Raw genomic sequence first — 22998 nt, forward strand, 5'->3', positions numbered from 1 at the left:
GGTGATACGCTGGAAATCTACAGGGACACTATAAGCCAATAGAGGAAATCTGCAATATCTCAGAGTCCCACTGATATCTGACCAATATGAGAAAACAAGGGAAGAAAATGTCCCAAACAAACCTACATGCTATATCAATAAAACCCAATGACAGCACAGCAGAAGAAATGTCAGAAAGGGAGTTCAGAATGTACATAATTAAAACAATCAGGGAAGCAAACGAGGAGATGAAAGAGCAAACGCAGGCATTGAAGGAGGAGATGAAAGAGCAAATGCAGGCATTAAATGGTCACACCAATCAACAGTTAAAAGACCAAATACGGGAAGCAAGAGATCATTTCAATAAAGAGTTAGAGATACTGAAAACAAACAGAAATCCTTGAAATGAAGGAAACAATAAACCAAGTTAAAAACTCCATAGAAAGCATAACCAATAGGATAGAACACCTGGAAGACAGAACCTCAGACACTGAAGACAAAATATTTAATGTTGAAAACAAAGTTGGCCAAACAGAGAAGATGGTAAGAAATCATGAACAGAATCTATAAGAACTATGGGATATCATGAAAAGGCCAAATTTAAGAATTATTGGGATTGAGGGAAGGCGTAGAGAAAGAAACCAAAGGAATGAACAATCTATTCAATGAAATAATATCAGAAAATTTCCCAAATCTGAAGAATGAAATGGAAAATAAAGTTCAAGAGGCTTATAGGACTCCAAATATACAAAATTACAACAGACCCACACCAAGGCACATTATTATGAAAATACCTAACATACAAAATAAAGACAGAATTTTAAAGGCTGCGAGAGAAAAGAATCAAATTACATTCAGGGGGAAACCAATAAGAATATCAGCAGATTTTTCAATCCACACCCTAAAAGCTAGAAGGGCCTGGAAAAACATTTACCAAGCCCTGAAAGAAAACGGATGCCAACCAAGAATCTTATACCCAGCAAAACTTACTTTCAGATTTGACGACGAAATAAGATCCTTCCATGATAAACAAAAGCTAAAGGAATTTACAAAAGAAAGCCGGCATTACAGAACATTCTCAGCAAAATATTCCATGAGGAAGAGATGAAAAACAAAGATGCAAATCAGCAATGGGAGGAACTAGCCTAAAGGAATAGCCAAATAAAGGAGAAACCAAATCATGTCAAAAAACAAAAATGAGTCAAATGACTGGGAATACAAATCATATCACAATAAAAACCCTGAATGTTAATGGCCTGAACTCATCAATCAAAAGACATAGACTGGCAGATTGGATTAGAAAGAAAAATCCAACAATATGCTGCCTGCAAGAGACTCATCTCATAGAAAGAGATACCCATAGACTAAAGGTGAAAGGATGGGAAAAAACATACCATGCACACGGACACAGCAAAAAAGCTGGAGTATCCATCCTCATTTCAGATAATGTGGACTTCAAGCCAAAACTAGTCAGAAGGGATAAAGAAGGACATTACATACTGCTTAAGGGAAGCATAAATCAGTAAGACATAACAATCATAAATATCTATGCCCCAAACATTGGCTCATCCATGTAGGTCAAACAACTCCTTCTCAATTCCAGAAATCAAATAGACCACAACACAATAATACTAGGTGATTTTAACACACCTCTCTCACCACTGGATGGATCTTCCAAACAAAAATTGAATAAAGAAACCATAGTCTCAATAACACAATCAACAATTTAGACTTAACCGACATATATAGAATATACCATCCAACAAAGAACAAATACACTTTCTTCCCAGCAGCACATGAATCCTTCTCTAAAATAGACCATATATTATGCCACAAAGCTACTGTTAGCAAATACAAGAAGATAGAGAATACTACCTTGTACTCTATCAGATCATAATGGATTGAAATTAGAAATAAATTACAGAATAAAAAACAGAAACTTCTCCAATACCTGGAGATTAAATAATACACTATTATATGATGAATGGATAACAGAAGACATCAGGAGGGAAATAAAAAAATTCTTAAAAGTAAATGAGAACAAAGACACATCATATCAAAATCTCTGGGACACTATGAAAGCAGTACTTAGTGGAAGATTTATTTCATGGGGTGCATTCAACAAAAGAAGTAGAAATCAACAAATAAACGACTTAACACTACAGCTCAAAGCCCTAGAAAAAGAAGAGCAGACCAACACCAAAAGTAGTAGAAGACAGGAAATAGTTAAAATCAGAGCCGAAATTAATGAAATTGAAACAAAAGAAACAATCGGAAAAATTAACAAAATAAATAGTTGGTTCTTTGAAAAAATAAACAAAATTGATAAACCCTTAGCCACACTAACAAAGAGAAAGAGGGAGAGAACTCAAATTACTAAAATTCGGAATGAACAAGGAAATATCACAACAGACACAAGTGAAATACAAAACATAATTAGAAGCTATTTTGAAAATCTATACTCCAACAAAACAGAAAACCTCGAAGACATCAACAAGTTTCTAGAGACATATGAATTACCTAAACTGAACGAGGAGGACATACACAACTTAAATAAATCAATTTCAAGCAATGAAATAGAAGAGGTCATCAAAAGCCTACCAACAAAGAAAAGTCCGGGACCAGATGGGTTCTCAGCCGAGTTCTATAAAACCTTTAAAGAAGACCTCATTCCAATACTCCTCAAAGTATTCCATGAAATAGAAGAGGAGGGAACCCTCCCAAACTCATTCTATGAAGCCAATAGCACCCTGATACCTAAACCAGACAGAGACACATCAAGGAAAGAAAATTTCAGACCAATATCCTTAATGAACATCGACACAAAAATTCTCAACAAAATTTTAGCAAATTGCATACAAAAATATATTAAAAAGATAGTGCACCACGATCAAGTGGGTTTTATCCCAGGGATGCAAGGTTGGTTCAACATCCGGAAATCAATAAATGTCATTCACCGTATCAACAGACTTAAAGTTAAGAATCACATGATTATTTCAATAGATGCAGAAAAAGCATTCGATAAAATACAGCATCCCTTCATGCTCAAAACACTAGAAAAAATTGGGGTAGTGGGAACATTCCTTAACATTGTAAAGGCCATCTATGCTAAGCTCATGGGCAATATCATTCTAAATGGTGAAAAACTGAAAGCATTCCCCCTAAAAACTGGAACAAGGCAGGGATTCCCTCTTTCACCACTTCTATTCAATATTGTCCTTGAGACTCTAGCCAGAGCAATTAGACAAACCAAAGAAATTAAAGGGATACGAATTGGAAAAGAAGAACTCAAACTATCCCTGTTTGCTGATGACATGATTATATATTTAGAGGAACCTGGAAATTCCACCAGAAAACTTTTAGAACTCATAAGTGAATTCAGTAAAGTAGCAGGTTACAAGATCAATGCTCATAAATCCAATGCATTTTTATACATAAGTGATGAATCTTCAGAAAGAGAAATCAGGAAAACTACCCCATTCACAATAGCATCAAAAAAAATAAAATACTTGGGAATCAATCTCACAAAAGAGGTGAAAGACCTCTACAATGAGAACTACAGAACACTAAAAAAAGAAATTAAAGAAATCCTTAGAAGATGGAAAGATCTCCCATGTTCTTGGATAGGCAGAATTAATATTGTCAAAATGGCCATACTACCAAAAGTGCTATACAGATTCAATGCAATTCCAATTAAAATCCCAATGATGTACCTTACAGAAATAGAGCAAGCAATCACGAAATTCACCTGGAAGAATAAGAAACCCAGAATAGCTAAAGCAATCCTCAGTAGAAAGAGTGAAGCAGAGGGTATCGCAATACCAGATCTTCAACTATACTAGAAAGCAATAGTAACAAAAACAGCATGGTATTGGTACCAAAATAGACAGGTAGATCAATGGTACAGAATAGAGGACATGGACACAAACCCAAATAAATACAATTTTCTCATACTAGACAAAGGGGCCAAAAATATGCAATGGAGAAAAGATAGCCTCTTCAACAAATGGTGCTGGGAAAACTGGAAAACCATATGCAACAGAATGAAATTAAACCCCTATCTCTCACCCTGCACAAAACTCAACTCAAAATGGATCAAGGACCTCAGAATTAGACCAGAGACCCTGCATCTTATAGAAGAAAAAGTAGGTCCAAACCTTCAACTTGTTGGCTTAGGATCAGACTTCCTTAACAGGACTCCCATAGCACAAGAAATAAAAGCAAGAATCAACAACTGGGATAGATTCAAACTAAAAAGCTTTCTCTCAGCAAAGGAAACTATCAGTAATGTGAAGAGAGAGCCTACAGAGTGGGAGAATATCTTTGCCACTCATACTTCAGATAGAGCGCTAATTTCCAGAATCTATAAAGAACTAAAAAAACTCCACACCAAGAATACAAATAATCTAATCAACAAATGGGCTAAGGAAATGAACAGACACTTCACAGTAGAAGATGTAGAAGCAATCAACAGATATATGAAAAAATGTTCAACATCTCTAGTAATAAGAGAAATGCAAATCAAAACTACCCTAAGATTTCATCTCACCCCAATTAGAATGGCGATTATCAAGAATACAAGCAACAATAGGTGTTGGCAAGGATGTGGGGATAAAGGTACACTCATACATTGCTGGTGGGGTTGCAAATTAGTGCAGCCACTCTGGAAAGCAGTGTGGAGATTCCTCAGAAAGCTTGGAATGGAACCACCATTTGACCCAGCTATCCCACTCCTTGCCCTATACCCAAAGGTGTTAAAATCAGCATACTACAGAGATACAGCCACATCAATGTTCATTGCTGCTCAATTCACCATAGCCAGATTGTGGAACCAACCTAGATGCCCTTCAGTTGATGAATGGATAAAGAAACTGTGGCATATATATACAATGGAATATTACTCCGCCATGAAGAATGATAAAATTATGGCATTTGCAGGCAAATGGATGAAATTGGAGAATATCATGCTAAGTGAGATAAGCCAATCTCAAAAAACTAAAGGACGAATGATCTCGCTGATAAGCGGATGAGGACATATAATGGGGGGTGGGAGGGGTTAGCGTTAGGGTTAGGGTTAGGTTTAGGGTTAGGGATAAGGAGGGTGGTAAGAATGGAGGAAGGAAGGACTGTATAGAGGGAAAAGAGGGGTGGGAGGGGTGGGGTGGAAGGGAAAAAAATAACAGAATAAATCAAACAACATTGCCCTATGTAAATTTATGATTACATAAATGGTATGCCTTGACTCCATGTACAAACAGAGAAACAACATGTATCCCATTTGTTTACAATAATAAAAATAAATAAATAAATAAATAAATAAAATGTCCATACTACCCATACAAATCTGCAGATTAAATGTAATACCTATCAAAATACCAGGGACATTCTTAACAGAACTAGAAAAAAAATCCTTGAATTTTACAAAACCTCCAAATAGCCAAAGCCATCTTGAGCAAAAAAAAAAAAGAACAAAGCAGGAGACATTGTACTACCTGACTTCAAAATACCATGGCCATGGCACTGGTGTAAAAACAGACACATAGATCAGCGGAACAGAATAGAGACTCTAAAAGTAAACCCATAACAGCAACAACCAACTTATTTTCAACAAAGTGCTAAGGATATGCTTTGGATATAGGACATCATTTCAATACATGGTGCTAGGGAAATAGGATATTCATGTGCAGAAGAATGAAAGTAGACTCCTGTCTCTTAACCAGTTATAAAAATCAACTCAAGTGAATTGAAGTCTTAAGTGTGAGGGCTTAGGAGTGTAATGCAGTGATTCAATGTGTTCTTTGCATGTGCAAGACCCTGGGTTGAATTCCTAGCACAGAAGGAAAAAAATTAAAAAAGACTTAAATGTAAAATCTGAAACTATGAAACTCTACTAGAAGAAAATGGTAAATGCTTCAGGACAACGTAATGGGCAAGGAGTCTTTGGATAAGATCCAAAAAGCATAGGAAGCAAAAGCAAAAATAGACTAAGTGGTATTATATTAAACAAAAGCTTCTGCGTGGCAAAGAAAAAAAAACTGGATAATGAGACAACTTACAGAATGGGAGAAAATATTTGTAAACTATACTTATGATAAGGAGTTAATATACAAACTATGTAAGGAACTCCAAAAACTCAGTAACAGAAAACCAGATAACCCAAGTAAGAAATGTACAGATCTATTTCCAAGTTCAGGAACATTTAGGTTGTTACAGCTTGTGATGATCATGAATAAAGTTTCTATAAAGAAATACAAATGGCCAAGAGGTATATTTTAAAAAGTTCAACATCTATAATCATCAGCAAAATGTAATCCAAAGCACAATGAGTTATCACCTCCATTAAGAATCAGAAAGCCAGGGCTGCAATTGTGGCTCAGTGGTAGAGCATTTCCCTAGCATGCATGAGGCACTGGGTTCAATCCTCAGCACCACAACTAAAAAAATCAAATTAAAAAAAAATCAGGAAGCCATGGCCACATCAATGTTTATAGCAGCTCAATTCACAATAGCTAAACTATGGAACCAACCTACGTGCCCTTCAACAGATGAATGGATAAAGAAAATGTGGTATATATACACAATGGAATATTACTCAGCCATAAAGAGGAATGAAATTATGGCATTCACCAGTAAATGGATGGAACTGGAGACTGTCATATTAAGTGAAATAAGCCAACCCAAAAAACAAAGGCCAAATGTTCTTTCTGATAGGTGAATGCCAACACACAATAAGCTGTGGGAGGGAGAAAAGAAGTTCATTGAATTAGACAAAGGGGAATGAAGAGAAGGGTGGAGGATGGGAATAGGAAAGACAGTAGAATAAATCAGGTATAACTTTCCTATATTCATGTATGAGTACAGGACCAGTGTAACCACATCATGTAGGAAGTTGTACTCCATGTATGTATAATACGTCAAAATACATTCTACTGTCATGGTTAACTAAAAAGCACAAATTAAAGAAAAATTTTAAAAATTCAGAAAGCCAAAGCATAACAAGTATTGGTGAGGATGGTAGAAAAAGAAACTTGCACCCTATTGATGGGAATGTAAATGAATATGACCATTATGAAAAACACTGTGAAAGTTCCTCAAAAATTCAAAATGAATGACCATACTGGTAGTATAATAAAAATATAGCCAGCACACTACTGTGTATATATTCAAAGGAAATAAAATCGGTATGTCGAAGAGGCATCTGCACTCCCATATTTTTAGCAGCATTATTCACTATAGCCAAGAAATGGAAATAACCTAAGTGTTGATCAGCTGGATGCATGGATAAAGAATATGTGGTACATAAACACAGTGAAATACTATTCATTGATAAAAAGAATAAAATCCTGTCATTTATGACAACATGGATGAAACCGGAGATCATACCTTAAGTGAAGTAATCCAGGCACAGAAAAATAAGTACTACAAAATTTCACTCATGTGAAATCTAAAAAAGTGAGTTTCAGACTCGGGGTGCGACTCAGTAATAGAGCTAACCCTAGTATGCACAAGGCCCTGGGTTTAATCGCCAGCATGACAAGAATAAATAAAATATATTGAATAAAGCTAAGCTTTAATAGAAGAAAATTAGAAATAAACTTCATATGTGATATATATTGAGGTCATGTATAACTTTTTAAGAAATTGTCAGGCATTTTTGAAAGTTCCATATTGTTGGTAACACTTGGTATTGTCTGCTATTTTGGTTTGTTAGTTGGTTGGTTTGTGGCACTGGGGATCAAACCCAGGGCTTCACATATGCTAGACAAGCACTCTACCAGTGAACTATTTCTTCAGGCTCTGGTTTGTTTGCTTTGTTTTTTAATTGAAATCAACTTTTAAATTGTAGTCATCACTTTTTTAAAAATCTTTTTAGTTGTCAATGGACTTTATTTATTTATTTATGTATTTATTTGTATGTGGTGCTGAGAATGGAACCCAGGGCTTCACACATGCCAGGCAAGTGCTCTACCACTGAGCCATAACCCCAGCCCCACCATTACTTTTAATGGTTTTTTTCTTTAGATAGATATTTTTGGGATTTACTGTGTAGATGATAGAAGTGTTCTTTCTCTTCTCTTCTAGTACATATACCTTCATTTATTTTCTTCATTGACTAGAGTATATTGTGTGGTGAGTTAATGGAAAGACTGGGAAATGATCATATAAAGCTTTTAAGTCATGCTAAGGCCAGTGAGGAATCACTTTTTTTTTTTTCATAGATAAGCTATGTGGTTAAATTTGTATTTAGATCCCCTGTACTGCTAAAAAAAATGCATTTAGAAAAATCTGTCTGGCTACAGTGTGGAAAAAAATAAGACACCAGAGAAGACTGGAGGGATGAACAGGCCTCCTGAAGTAATTAATATAGATAAGTGGTGGTGACCTAAGCTAAGGTTGTGGCAACTGGAATAGAGAAAAATTGATTTTTCAAAGATAAAATGTGTCTCCACTTAGCCCACATCGTGATTTAAATAAACCAATCAATAAAAATATACTCATATTTCAAGCCATTTGTGGGGAGAACAGACATTTCCTTTAGGGGAAATTCATCTCCAGATGCCACTAAAAGGAACATCTTAACAAATACTGTAAACCTCTTAACAAAAAGAGTTTGAAACAATTGGGTTCCATGTATAACAGAAGCAAAAATAATGCAGTTTAATTAATGCAAAGTCAGTTACTGTAACTTTTAATTCTGCTCCAATCAGGGCAGGTCATTAGTTGTTTATGCCAGCATCAAGAACTGGTTAACTAAATTGTAATAGTTGATGGAGTCGTTTATAAGTGATATAGATCAACTGAAAAGAGTAAATTACCTGTGGCAAATAAGTTCAGATCAATTTGGGGGTGGGGGGAACAAGAGAGAATCAGGAAAAAAGGTGACAAAAGAAAATTTGAATTATAAAAAAAAGTGCAGTTTATTTTAGAGAATGTAACTCATGTAGCTGTGATATTTAATCAAATCATTAATAACTCTAAAACTTTAGGTCTGTAGTTCCAGCTATTCCTAAGTCTGAAGTGGGAAGATCCCTTGAGACCAGAAATTTAAGACCAACCTGGGCAACACAGTGAGACCCTGTCACAAAGCAAACTCTAAAAGTGCCTGAATCTACTACTCTGCCTCCATTACTTTTCCTTTCTTCCTTTTGCCATGAGCCCTCCATTCATCTCACCTCTCAGGGATGCTTCATTCCTTCGGCTTCCCACAGCTTCAGTTTCATTCTAGGTCAAAAATGTCCAAGTCTGTGTGTTCAGACCTGACAACTCAGACCTGCTTTTCTAACCTTTTACCTGGTAGGATGTCTGGATCTTCAAACTCATAGCATCTAACTTTTAACTCATTTTCTTCCCCAATCCAATTCTTCTTGTTTGCTATTTGTGTTTCAAAGTACAACCGTTCCCAAAGTCATACAGGTTTGGCATCTAAACTTTCTTTGACTCTTCCTCTCACTGTAAATCACTTGCCAAATTTGCCAAATCCCTACAATTGCTTCTGCAGATTACATCCTGCACTGTACTATCTCAGTTCTGGCTCTTCTTATACCTTTTCCGGAACAGTTGCAGAAGCCTCCTTCTTGTCTTCTTTTCTCTTGTTTCTAACTTTTTTTTTTTTTTTTTTTTTTTTTTTTTTTGCTGGTGGGGCCAGTACTAGAGATTGAACTCAGGGGCGCTTAACCACTGGGCCACATCCCCAGCCCATTTTTTGTATTTTATTTAGAGACAGGGTCTCACTGAGTTGCTTAGGACCTCAATAAGTTGCTGAGTCTGGCTTTGAACTCACAATCCTCCTGCCTCAGCCTCCCAAGCTGCTGGGATTAACAGGCATGCCTGCCACCACGCACGGCTCTAATGTTTTATATTTTTTTAAACTAAATTTTTACATTATCATGTTTCATCTCGGAAAGCCCAGATCCAGTATATACCTCTGATCAATATGGTAGCTTCCTTGTAGCTCCCCTTTGTTGAAAATTTTCAGTGGCTTTTGAAACCCAAATCTCCAAAACATAATTGCAAATTATTTTTTATGGTTTTCTTCCTTTCCTTTGCAACTAGCTATACTCTTAACTTATAGTTAATTTTTTAAAATAATTTTTAACAAGTATTTAAAATCTTCCATTTCATCACCACTCCTTATCGATGGCCTATATATAGGTATTGACTTCCTTCCAAAGAAGGTAGTGTGAAAGGGGGAACAAGGGCAACTTTACACTGGAGGAAACTGATTCTCAGTCAGGTGACCAAGATCATATCAATAGTAATAAATCATGTTGATAGGATACCCCTTATATGATATGATGAAAATGGCATTTCATGTGATTTTCTTCCACAAAGGTTTTAATGCGAGCATAATGAGGGAGAAAACAAACATAAAATTTCAATAAAGGGGCATCCTACAAAACATTTGACCTGTACTCCTGAAAATCATGAAAGTCATCAAAAACAAGGCTGTCATGGCCAACGGGAACCTAAGGAGACATGACAAGTGTATGTAATGTGGCACCTGGATACCCTGGAACAGAAAATGGACATGAGGGAAAGACTAAGAAAATCTGAAGAAACTATGGGTTTTAGTTAATAATAGTATATCAATATTATTTTATTAATTGGAATAAATGTTCTATGCAGATGTAAGGTGTTAATAATAGAGGAAATTTGTTGTATGGAACTCCCTATACTAATTTCTCAATTTTTTCTGTAAATTTAAAACTATTCCAAAAAATACATTCATTAAAAAAAAAATCTACATCCAACTGAATTTTATACAACCTTTAAAAAGAATGAGACATGGGATGTGGTACACACTGGCAATATCAGAGACTTGGGAGGCTGAGGCAGGAAGATTGCAAATTTGAGACCAGCTTCAGCAACTTAGCAGGACCATGTACCAAATTTTAAAAATAAATAAAAAGGAATGGGGTTGTTGCTCAGTGGTAAAGCGTCCCTGGGTTTGATCCCCAGTACCAAAAAAAAAAAAAAAAAAAAAAAAAGAGGCGAGCCAGTTGCTATGGTTCATTTCTGTAGTCCCAGCTACTCAAGAGGCTGAGACAGGATGGTTTGAGCCTAGGGGTTCAAGAACAGCCTGGGTAACACAGTGAGATACTGTCTAAGAAACGGGGTGGTGGACAGGCAGAGGCTGATCTTTATGTACTAATAGTTACAGAACGCTAAGAAAATAGTTAATGAAAAAAAAAGTTGTAGAATAATGTATAAAGTACTACTTGCTATTCATATAATGAAAAAACTCTAGAGCTCTGTTGGTTGGCAAATGTGTAAGATATCTCTGGAAAGATAAACAAGAAATGAGTAAGAAAAATAGGGGGGCTGGGGTTGTGGCTCAGTGGAAGAGCGCTTGCCTAGCATGTGTGAGGTCCTGGGTTCAATTCTCCGCACCACATATAAATAAGTAAAATAAAGGTCCATCGACAGCTAAAAAGAAAAAGAAAAATAGGGGAACTGAATGACTAGGACCCATGGATGGAAACGAGGCCTATTCCTTACAATATACCCTTTTAATCTTTCTCACACTTATGTGTTTTCAATCTCTCTCTCTCTCTCTCTCTCTCTCTCTCTCTCTCTCTCTCTCTCTCTCCCCCTCTCTTCCTCCCTCCCGCTCTCCCTCTTTTTCTTTTTATTGCAGTATTGGGAATTAAACCCAGATGTGCTCTATCACTGAGCCACACCTCCAGCCCTTTTTATTTTTTTATTTTTATTTTTGAGACAGGTATTACTAAATTGCTGAGACTGGCCTTGAATGTGCAATCTTCCTGCCTCAACCTCCCACGTAGCGGGAGTGTGTGCCACTGTGCCCAGCCCTTTTATATTTTGGAATATTGAACTGAATGAATTCCTTTTCTATTAAATAAACAAACAAATAAAATCAGAAGAAAAAAAAAAGATGATTTGCCAAATCCTCCGGACATTTTTAGTCAAGAAAGAAGTTACATTGCAGCTGAGAATAAAGAAACTGTTCTAAGATCTTCTCAGGAGAAGCTTCAGGATAGAAGTAAACAGTGAATTAAGGATCATAGAAAGATGAGCCTTGAGCTCAGGCAGAAATGCTTTTTACATAGGTTCATGGCCTTTTTTGAAGTCTGTTCCTATTTCTCCCTTTAAATGCTGACTTTTCTCCAGGTTTCCAATCTTGCCCTCTTGTCTTCTGTTCTAATATTCTTTTCTTCTGTTCTTGTTCTCTTGCCTTCTTGCTTCCTATGCTCTTCCTTGTGAATTTCTTCCATTCAAGTCATTGTTTGTAATTAGGGCCAGGGTCAAATGACAAATGAGAAAGATAAATAACTAAAGCTATTTTGAGCAGCAAGTCTGTTTTTTGAAGTTCAGGTCCATGGCCTATGGGGACTTAATGCTTAGGTGAGTTGGTAGAGTTTAAAGATAGGGGAATTCCTACATTTGCTTTTTATTTTTACTTCCCTGTTTATTTCTTCCTCATTGAACATGCATGACTCTGTGCTAGCTGCTGTCTAAAGGTTAATAAATTTGCTCCTGTAGAGTTGGGTTTTGTAGTTTGAAAAAGACCAATACAGTTGTTATCCAGTGTATAAAATGGGACAGGGTTAAACCTATGGTTGGAAGATAATCAAAATAAGTCTAATTTAATTTTTCAATTTTGGGCTATTTCTTTCAAAGATGACATTATAGGGCATTTAGAGCCATTTCTTGAAGGAATCTCTAAGTCCTAAAATAAATTTAAATAATTTATGCAGAAACAACAAAGCAAGAATATACAAATGAATAATATGAATGCAAATTAACAGTTGTAAGACAAGGGTGAACTCAGGTGTTACTTTTTCTAGGAAGTTTTTCTTAACTCTCTGTGTGGTAAATGCAATTATGTCCCCTTCCCTTCAAAAATCATCCATGTCCTTATCCTGGAACCTACAAACATGTTTTACCTTACATGGCAAGAAGGACCTTGCAGATGTGATTAAGCATGAGATGGGGAGATAATGCTGGGTTATTCCGATGGGTCTAAACTAATTACAAGAATTCTTAATGGTTGAAAAGGAAAGCAGAAGGGTGAATCAGAGAGACGTGCCTTGAGGACTTACTTTGTCCACTCTTTTTTTTTTGGAGGGTGGGTACTGGGGATTGAACTCAAGGGCACTCAACCCCTGAGCCACATCCCCAGCCCCTTTTTGTATTATATTTAGAGATAGAGTCTCAGTGATTTGCTTAAGGATTCACTAAGTTGCTGAAGCTGGCTTTTTTGGGGGGGGCGGGGGGAGTTGTAGATGAACAGAGTGCCTTCGTTTATTTTTATGTGGTGCTAAAGATCCAACGCAGTGCCTCACACGTGCTAGGCAAGTGCTCTGCCACTGAGCTACAGCTCTAGTCCCCAGGTTGGCTTTTTGAACTTTCAATTCTCCTGCCCCAGCCTCCCGAGCCACTGGGATTATTGGCCCACTCTTGTTTTTGTTTGTTTGTTTTTTCAGTTGTTTTGTTTTTATAGTACTAGGGATGGAACCCAGGGGTGCCCTATTACTGAGCTACATCCCCAGACCTTTTTATTTTTTTATTTGTTGTAATTAATTATACATGATGATAGAATGCATTTTGATACATCATACATAATTGGAGTATAACTTTAATTCTTCTGGTTGTACATGATGTAGAAATACACTGGTTGTGTAACCATATATGCACATGGGGTAATAATATCCAATTCATCCTATTATCCTTCCTACCCCCATACCCACTCCCCTCCTTTCACTCCCCTCTGTCTAATCCAAAGTACCTCTATTTTTCCCTAGCACTTCTCTTATTGTGAATTAGCATCAGCATATCAGAGAAAATGTTCGTATTGGCCCACTCTTAATGTTGACTTTGAAGTTGGAGGAAGGAGACCATAAGCCAAAGAATATGTGCAGCCTGTAGAAGTTGGAAAAAACAGGGGTCATATTTTCTGTCCTTGAACCTCCAAAATGGAAGGCACCTTGAGTTTAACCCAGTGAGAACCATATCAAACTTCTGACCTACAAGACTTAAAGATAGCAAATTGTTGTTTTAGGTCTCTAGGTTTGTGTTGATTTGTTACATCAGCTTAGAAAATTGCCTCTAGTGCTTTATTTTTATCTGCTTTGGATCTTATGTAGATTCTCTATGGACTCATTTCCAAGATGGCTCACTAACACAGTTGTGAAATCCCAGACCCCATATTTTCAAACATGTACAGCAAAGTTGAGTGAACTTTACAGCAATCATCCCTGTACTACTACCAAATTCTACCAATAATAACTTGCTATATTTACTTTATCATCTATCCATTTATCCATTCTTCTATTCATGCATCAAACCATCTTATTTTCTGTACAAATTTTAAAGTATATTGTAGCTATCAATACCAAGCTCCCTACATACTTCCACATACATATAATTAACTAGAGTTCAATATTCATTAACAGCTTTTTCTTTTGATGTAAAAGTATACATTAACTACGTTTTGATAAATGCATGCACCTGGGCAACTCAAATTCCTATCAAAATATAGAACATGTACCCATAAATACATATAATTATTATGTCAATTAAATTTTTTTAAAGGATGTAAAGCATTATCATCATTCTTCATCTTTATCAGCTAAACTCTGTCCCTATCTCCCCAGAGGCAAACATTGTTTTAAATATTTTTCACCATAGATTATGTATCCTGCTCTAGATCTTTATGTAACTGGAATAATAATATAGTATACATTGTTTTATATGAATTTGTTCATATAAATGGAATCATATAATATGAGCTCTTTTGGTAAGGTATTTCATTTCGCATACTGTTTTTAAGGTTCATCCATGTCATTTCAGTTCCTTTTTAGCATTGAATGCTATTCCACTTTTGAATATAGTAATGTTTGTTATCTATTGTCCTATTGATGAACACCTGAGCTGTTTCCTAGTTGGGGCTATTATAAACAAAGCACTCTGAAAATTCTTGAGTTAGTCTTTTTGTGAACATATGTTTTCATTTCTCTTGGGTAAGTGTCTGGAAGACAAATTGCTGAATCATAGGGTAGATATATGTTTAGACTAAAAGAAACTTACAGATCTTTTTCCAATGTGAATATATCATTTACATTCCCATACAATGTATGAGAATTCTGATTGCTCCATAGCCTCACAAACATTTGATACTGTCAGTCTTTTTAAATTTTAGCCGTGTAGCAAGTGTATTTTATTCTTGACCATTTTCCATTTTTTATTTGTGCAGTATAGTTGTGTATAATGATGGAATTTATTGTTACATATTCATACATGGACATAATATAACAATATAATTTTGCCAATATCACTCCCCAGCACTTCTCCCCTCTCCCTCCTCCATGTCTCTCACCCCTTGCTCCTTTTTTTTTTTTTTTTTTTTTTTTTTTTTGCAGTGCTGGAGATTGAATCTAGGGCCTTGTGCTTGCAAGGCAAGCACTCTACCAACTGAGCTATATCCCCCGTCCCTTTCTTTTTTTATATTTTTATTTTTACAGACTGCATTTTAATTCATTATACACAAATGGGGTACAACATTTTCATTTATATGGTTGTACATAATGTTGATTCACACCATTCATGTAATCATACATATACATAGGGTAATAATGTCTATCTCAGTCCGCTATCTTTTCTTCCCCCACCCCCTCCCACCCCATTTCCCTCTACATAATCCAAAGTTTCTCCATTCTTCCCTTACTCCCTCCTGCCCCCCATTATGTATCAGCATCCACTTATCAGAGAAAACATTTGGCTTTTGGTTTTTTTGGGGATTGGCTTATTTCACTTAACATGATATTCTCCAACTCCATCCATTTACCAGCAAATGCCATAATCTCTGGATTCAATACCCAGCACCACAAAAAAAATTATAATTCTATTATTCTTTGTGGCTGAGTAATATTCCATTGTGTACATATACACTTCATTTTCTTTATATATTCATCAATTGAAGGGCATCTAGGTTGGTTCCACAATCTAGCAATTGTGAACTGAGCAACTATGAACATTGATTGTGACTGTGTCACTGTAGTATGTTGATTTTAAGCCCTTGGGTATAAACCAAGGAGTGGAATAGTTGGGTCAAATGGTGGGTTCATTCCAAGGTTTCTGAGGAATCTCCATGCTGCTTTCCAGAGTGGTTGCACCAATTGCAAAACTACAAGCAATGTATGAGTGTGCCTTTTTTGCCACATCCATGCCAACACTTATTGTTGCTTGTGTTCTTGATAATAGCCATACTAATTGGAGTTAGATGAAATCTTGGGGTGGTTTTAATTTGCATTTCTATAATTATTAGAGATGGTAAGCACTTTTTCATATATTTGTTGATCACCTGTATATCTTCTTCTGTGAAGTATCTGCTCAGTTTCTTAGTTCACTTATTGATTGGGTTCTTTGTATTTTTGGTGTAGTTTTTTAAGTTCTTTATAAATTCTGGAGATTAGTGCTCTGTCTGAAGTATGTGTGTAAAAGATTTTTTCCCACTCTGTAGGCTCTCTTTTCACATTATTGATTGTTTCCTTTGCTAAGAAAAAGTTTTTTTGTTTGAATTTATCCCATTTATTGATTCTTGCTTCTATTTCTTGTGCTCTGGGGGTCTTGTTAAGGAAGTCTTGTCCTAAACCAACATGATGGAGATTTGGGCCTACTTTTTCTTCTATTTGGTGAAGTGTCTCAGATCTAATTCTTAGATGCTTGATTTATTTTGAGTTGAGTTTTGTACAGGGTGAGAGAGAGGGTTTTAATGCATATGGATTTCCAGTTTTCCCAGCACGATTTGTTGAAGAGGTTATCTTTTCTCCATTGTATGTTTTTGGCACCTTTGTCTAGAATGAGATAACTGTATTTATGTGGAATTGTCTCTGTATCTTCTATTCTGTACCATTGGTCTACCTGTCTATTTTGATGCCAATACCATGCCGTTTTTGTTACTATTGCCCCTTGTTCCCTTTCTTCTACTGATCTCCCTTTGATTTTCATGAGATCCAGCCTGACCTTTATTTTCCTTTTTTCTCCTCTAGCTTCTGCAGATGAGAATAAACATATAAACCTTGACTTTCTGAGTTTGAATGATTTTGCTTAACATAATGGTCTCTACCCCATCCATTTTCCTGCAAATTACATAATTTTGTTTTTATTTATAGCTGAATAAAACTCCATTGTGTATATATACCACTTTGTCTATCCATTCATCTGTTGATGGATACCCAGGCTGGTTCTGTAGTTTGGCTATTATGAATTCTGCTCCTATGAACATGGTTATGCATGTATCACTGCAGTATAATGATTTTAATTCTTCAGGATAAATACTGAGGAGTGGTATAGCTGTGTCCTGTGGTGGTTCCATGCCTAGCCTTTTGAGGAGCCTCCATACTGGTTTCCACAGTGGTTGTACTAGTTTGCAATTCCACCAACAGTGTAAAAGTTTCTTTTTCTCCATATCCTCTCCAGCATTTATTATTATCTGTATTCTTGATGACTGCCATTCTAACTGGTGTGAGGTGAAATCTCAGTGTGTTTTTGATTTGCTTTTCCCTGATGTTGAACATTTTTTCATATATTTGTTTGGCCATTTGTATTTCTTTTTTTGGTGGGGGGTACTGGGGATTGAACTCAGGGGCACTCGACCACTGAGTCACATCCCCAGCCCTATTTTGTATTTTATTCAGAGTCAGGGTCTCACTGAGTTGCTTATCACCTCACTGTTACTGAGGCTAGCTTTGGACTCCTGTCTGGCAATTCTGAGGCCAGCAATTCTCCTGTCTCAGCTTTCCCAGCCAATGGGATTATAGGCATGCACCACCATGCCTAGCAGCTACTTGTATTTCTTTTGAGAAGTATCTTTTTCATTCATTTGTCCATTTACTAATTGGATTATTTACTAATTGGGTATAATTTTTTGAGTTCTTTATATGTTCTAAATATTAATCCTCTGTCAGAAGGTAGCTAGCAAAGATTTTTCTTTCATTCTGTAGGTTCTTTCTTCACAATCCTAATTGTTTCCTTTGCTATGCAGAAGCCTTTCAATTTGATGTCATCTTATTTATTAACTCTAAGCATTATTTCCTGAGCCTTAGGAATCTTATTGAGAAAGTTGTTGTCTGTGCCTATGTGCTGGAGTGTTGCTTCTACATTTTCTTCTTGGAGTTGCATAGTTTCTGACCTAATTCCTAGGTCTTTAATACATTTTGAGTGGATTTGTGTGCAAGTGAGATGATAGGGTCCAGTTTCATTCACTTACATATGGATAAACAGTTTTCCCAGCACCATTAGTTAAAAAGATATCTTTTCTCCAGTGTATGTTTTTGGCACCTTTCTCAAGGATCAGACTATTGTAGATGTGTGGGTTTGTATTTGTGTCTTCTATTCTGTACCATTGGTTTATGTGTCTGTTTTTACACCGGTACCATGCAGTTTTTATTACTGTATCTCTGTAGTATAATTTGAAGTCAGGTATTTTGATATCTCCAGCATTCCTTTTTTGCTTCAGAATTGCTTTGGCTATTCTATATCTTTTATTCTTCCAAATGAATTTTAGTATTATTTTTTTTCTAGTTCTGTGAAGAATGTCATTGGTTTTTGTTTTGTTTTGTTGTTTGTTTGTTTTGTTTTTAGAAAAAGAAAAATAAGTTCTATTGCTTTGCTAGCAAGAGAGAAACACAGGGACTCCTGTCCCAGAGACTATGATTCTCCCCATCAGGGGGAACATGGGTTTTTTAAAGAGGTGGTTCAGAGGAACCCTGTTTCCTGAAATTAGTGAGGAGAGATTAGGGAGGAGAAGACCAGGGAGGGAGAAAATCAGAAAGCAGATAAAACATGTCAGTTTTAGAGCAGCAAGGGATATATTCAAAGTATAAAGTGGATCACTGTTTTCCCCACTGTCAATTCCTATGTTCCATTACTATGCAATAAGGGGTGATGACATCTCCAGGCTGCTTCCTGCTGAGAAAGGGTGAAGATGGGTAAAGTGACCTGAAGTCCTTGTTCTCTAACATATGGAGCAGGCTCCAGTAACTTATTGAGACCATACCTTCAAATAAAAAAATAATAAAAGGTCTGGGGATGTGGCTCAGTGGGAAAGTGCCTCTGGGTTCAACCCCCAGTATGCCCCTCCTCCCCCGCCCACGAAAAAAAAAAAAAAAAAAAAAAGAAAGAAAGAAAGAATGAAAAATTAAACTTCAATTTATTAAGAAAAAAGGGACAAAGGTGATGTCCTTCTGGCAAGAATGTAGGTTAGTGCTCACCTCTACCTGTATTTAGACATAGTCTATATTAGTGCAAACTTGAGTTACCTAGAGGAAGTATAACAGGACACACAATAGTGTGCAGTGCTGGAAATAGCAGGAACTTTGTTGGAACACAGTGTGTCAGACTGATTGACCTGGGACTGAAAAATCTGAATTCCTGATTTTATATTGCTATTACAACTTGTAACTTTACTAGGATTGTTCTCTCTCCTCTCTCTTCTGAGGGTTTCACACTGTGGAATTTTTCTCTGTTTATTGTTGAAATCATCCTTGTTATGTTTCTGGGTAAGATTTAAAGACTATAAAAAAGCAATATATAATCATCTAAATCAAAACGTTCAGAGAAAGGCAAACCCGGAAGTACCTATAGCACTTTTTTGGAAGTTAATGCAAAATGTGAGAACTCATATATTTTTGTACTTATTATATTTTACTTACTTGCTTTATTTATTTGGCACTGGGGCTTGAACTGTGCATCACTCTACTACTGAGCCACATCTCCAGCCCTTTTTATTTTTTATTTTGAGACAGGGTCTTGATAAGTTGCCCAGGTGAGCCTCAAACTTGTGATCCTTCTACCCTAGCCTCCCAAGTAACTGGGATTACATGCATGTATCAGCCTGCCATTAACTTTTTGCTTTAGTGAATTAATTAGTTATTTTTGGTGCTGGAAATCAAACCTAGGGCCTTGTGCAGGATAGGCAAGCCCTCTACTATTGAGCTACATTTCCAGATCTGCATTAATTTATTTTAAAAATCTTAATGAGTGTATTTAAATATTTAGAGAGTGAAGAAAGTATCGGGAAAGTGCAGTACAATAAATGATCTCTCTACAGCTTATATGAAGAAAGATGTGCACAAAAACTGCAATTCAAAATAGCATACGTGAGGACTGGGGTTGTAGCTCGGTAGTAGAGCACTTGCCTGGCATGTGTGAGGCAGTGGGTTTTGTCCTCAGAACTACATAAAAATAAATAAATAAAGATATTGTGTCCATCTACAACTAAAAATTTTTTTAAATAGCATATGTGAGAACCATATCTCATATTTCTTTAATTTGGCATAGAATATCATACAGTAACCTTGATGTAAGTACCTGATGCATTTCTGAAAATTTTATCTCCCATCTATGAATATATTTTATTTTGTAGAATATACTATGTTCAGAAAAATATTTTAAGATAATATTTATCATAATCACAATCATCATCAGATCTAAAAATTATAAAAACCTCTAGCCAATGGATAATCTGCTTTGATTAGTAAGACAAAAATATAATACTATTGTATTGTTTCGACAGCTTGCAGTGGGATACTATGGTCATTAGGGTGTGCTATTAGCACAGCCAATCCATCAGTCATTCTACCAGTAGAGTCTGAAAATCACAGACGGCTGTTGAGTATTTGCAGTATCTGAACACTGAACCATACTGAAAAGTCCCAGAACTTTTTCCATACTGTGACAGGTATTTATCAGGAATCACAGCATCACCTCACCATTTTTCATTTTAAAACTCTGAGTATACAAAAAGGCTAGATCATAAATGATGCTGCAACAAAAAGGAGACCCAAAAGACTAAGCAAACATGTATAGAATTCACTATTCTAATAAAACTCACGAAAATGAGCTGTTAAATTTAATGGTATAATAATTCTGAGTTTCATTAAAGTCAGGGGAAAATGGGAATCGCATTTTAAAATAACTATAATTACTGTGTGTGTGTGTGTGTGTGTGTGTGTGTGTGTGTGTGGTACCTGGGGCCTCACGCATGCTAGACACTCTACCATTGAGCTCTACCCCCAGTCCTAGAATTATTTTTATATGTGTAAACTCTTATAGTTTTTCTCACTTAACCAGTTCTAATCAGCTTTAGTCTTCCCTGATGTTGTAGTCTATCATCATTAAACACAAATTGACAATCAATTTAAAGACGATAAAGTCATATTCTCAAAATTGCGGTTACTTGCTGAGTACTGTGGCACATGCCTATAATGCCAGCAGCTCAGAAGGCTGAGTCAGAAGAATTGAAAATTTGAGGCCAGTTTTGGCAACTTAGTGAGAAAACGCCCCCCTCTCAAAATAAAAATAAAGAGGGCTGAATATAAAGTTTGGTGGTAAAGTGCCCCTGGGTTCAATCTCCAATACCAATAATAATAATAATAATAATAATAATAATAATAAAAAATAAACAACAAACACTTGAGAAAAATTATAACCAAAAACTTAAGGTACTTAATATATTTGGTGTGAATGCATTTCTGTCAAGTTCAAAATCACAATGCAGCTGATGGGTTTAATGGGTTCGAACACTCAGAGGATCTCAAAGATTTGGCCTATGTTATTGTTTACTGACTGTTGTCCAAGAGTATTTAAATAAATTGTATACCTCTATTATAGTTATTACAATGCCTCGTCATAAGATTGGCATGTTTGGTAATCATTACGTTGTGAAACTCCTAAGGACAGGATTATTTATTTCTATTTATTTCTATTTAAGTTTATTTCTATTTGTTTTCACAGTGCCAGGAGAATAGGTGGCATTAGTAGACCCTATGATTTTGTGAATTAAATTATGTTTAAAAGAAACTAGTTTGGGGGCTGGGGAGATAGCTCAGTTGGTAGAGTGCTTGCCTTGCAAGCACAAAGCCCTGGGTTCGATCCCCAGCACCCAAAAAAAAAAAAAAAAAAAGGAACTAGTTTGATGAAAAATTGTAAATCAAGGCTGTTTACTGATCTACAGAAGTACTTGGACAGTAGTCCACTATTGAAATTCATAGTTCAAAACACTCTGCATTGAGATTTAAAAACAGCTTCATGAGATACAACTAACGTAGAATTTAAAATTTACAATTCTGAGGTTTGTTTGGCATTAGGGATTGCACCCAGGGACCTGTAAATGCTAAGCAGATGCTTTACCACTGATTTACAACCCCAGGCTCCCAGCAATGTATTTTTTGTTTTTGTTTTGATGTTGGGGTTTGAACTCTCAGGGCACCCTTCTACCCCTAAAAGCCCCTGAGATTTTTTTTGGCACTGGGGATTGAATCCAGGGGCACTTAACCACTAAGCCACATCCCCAGCACTTTTTGACATTTTATTTAGAGACAGGGTCTTGGTGAGTTGCTTAGGGCTTTACTAAGATACTGAGACTGGCTTTGAACTCACCATCCTCCTGCCTCATCCTCCTGAGGTGCTGGGATTACAGGCATGTGCCTCCAAGCACAGCTCTGGTTTCTTACTTTTTAAAACTAATTCTTCACATTGTCATATTTTGTTTTTAAAGACAGATTAAAAGAGAAAAGGACAAAGGTCTCTTTTCCTTGGTTTGTACACTGATTCATATTATTGTATTGTCCTGGTAACCATGTGATATAAATGAATCTTTTAGATTATTTACCCTTTAAATCAGAGGAAGAAGGTTACAGAGTGGTGCCCAAAGATGGGTAAAGGAGAACACAAATGGAAGAGCAGGAAAAGAGGAAACAGATTCTTCAGTGTGTTGTTTATTTCATGCCAGGAGAAAAGAAAAGGTTATGTTGAAAGCATTATGTTTTATGTGGAGACTCCTTGGAGTAAACCCGAACCTGAATATTCTGTAAGATTCATGTTAGAATTGGCATTTTATTCCTTCAGATATGGTAATACAGGGCCCCCTAAATTTGAGTCATTCCTTTCTCTCATTTTCTCAAATCTTACTATATTAGTTATCTATTTCTACATGACCAGTTAGTATTTAAAGCAAAGTAAGCATTTATTTATTTTTAGTGCTGGGGATTGAAA

This window comes from Sciurus carolinensis, chromosome 2 (genome assembly GCF_902686445.1).
Source record: "Sciurus carolinensis chromosome 2, mSciCar1.2, whole genome shotgun sequence".
Lineage (NCBI taxonomy): Eukaryota > Metazoa > Chordata > Mammalia > Rodentia > Sciuridae > Sciurus > Sciurus carolinensis.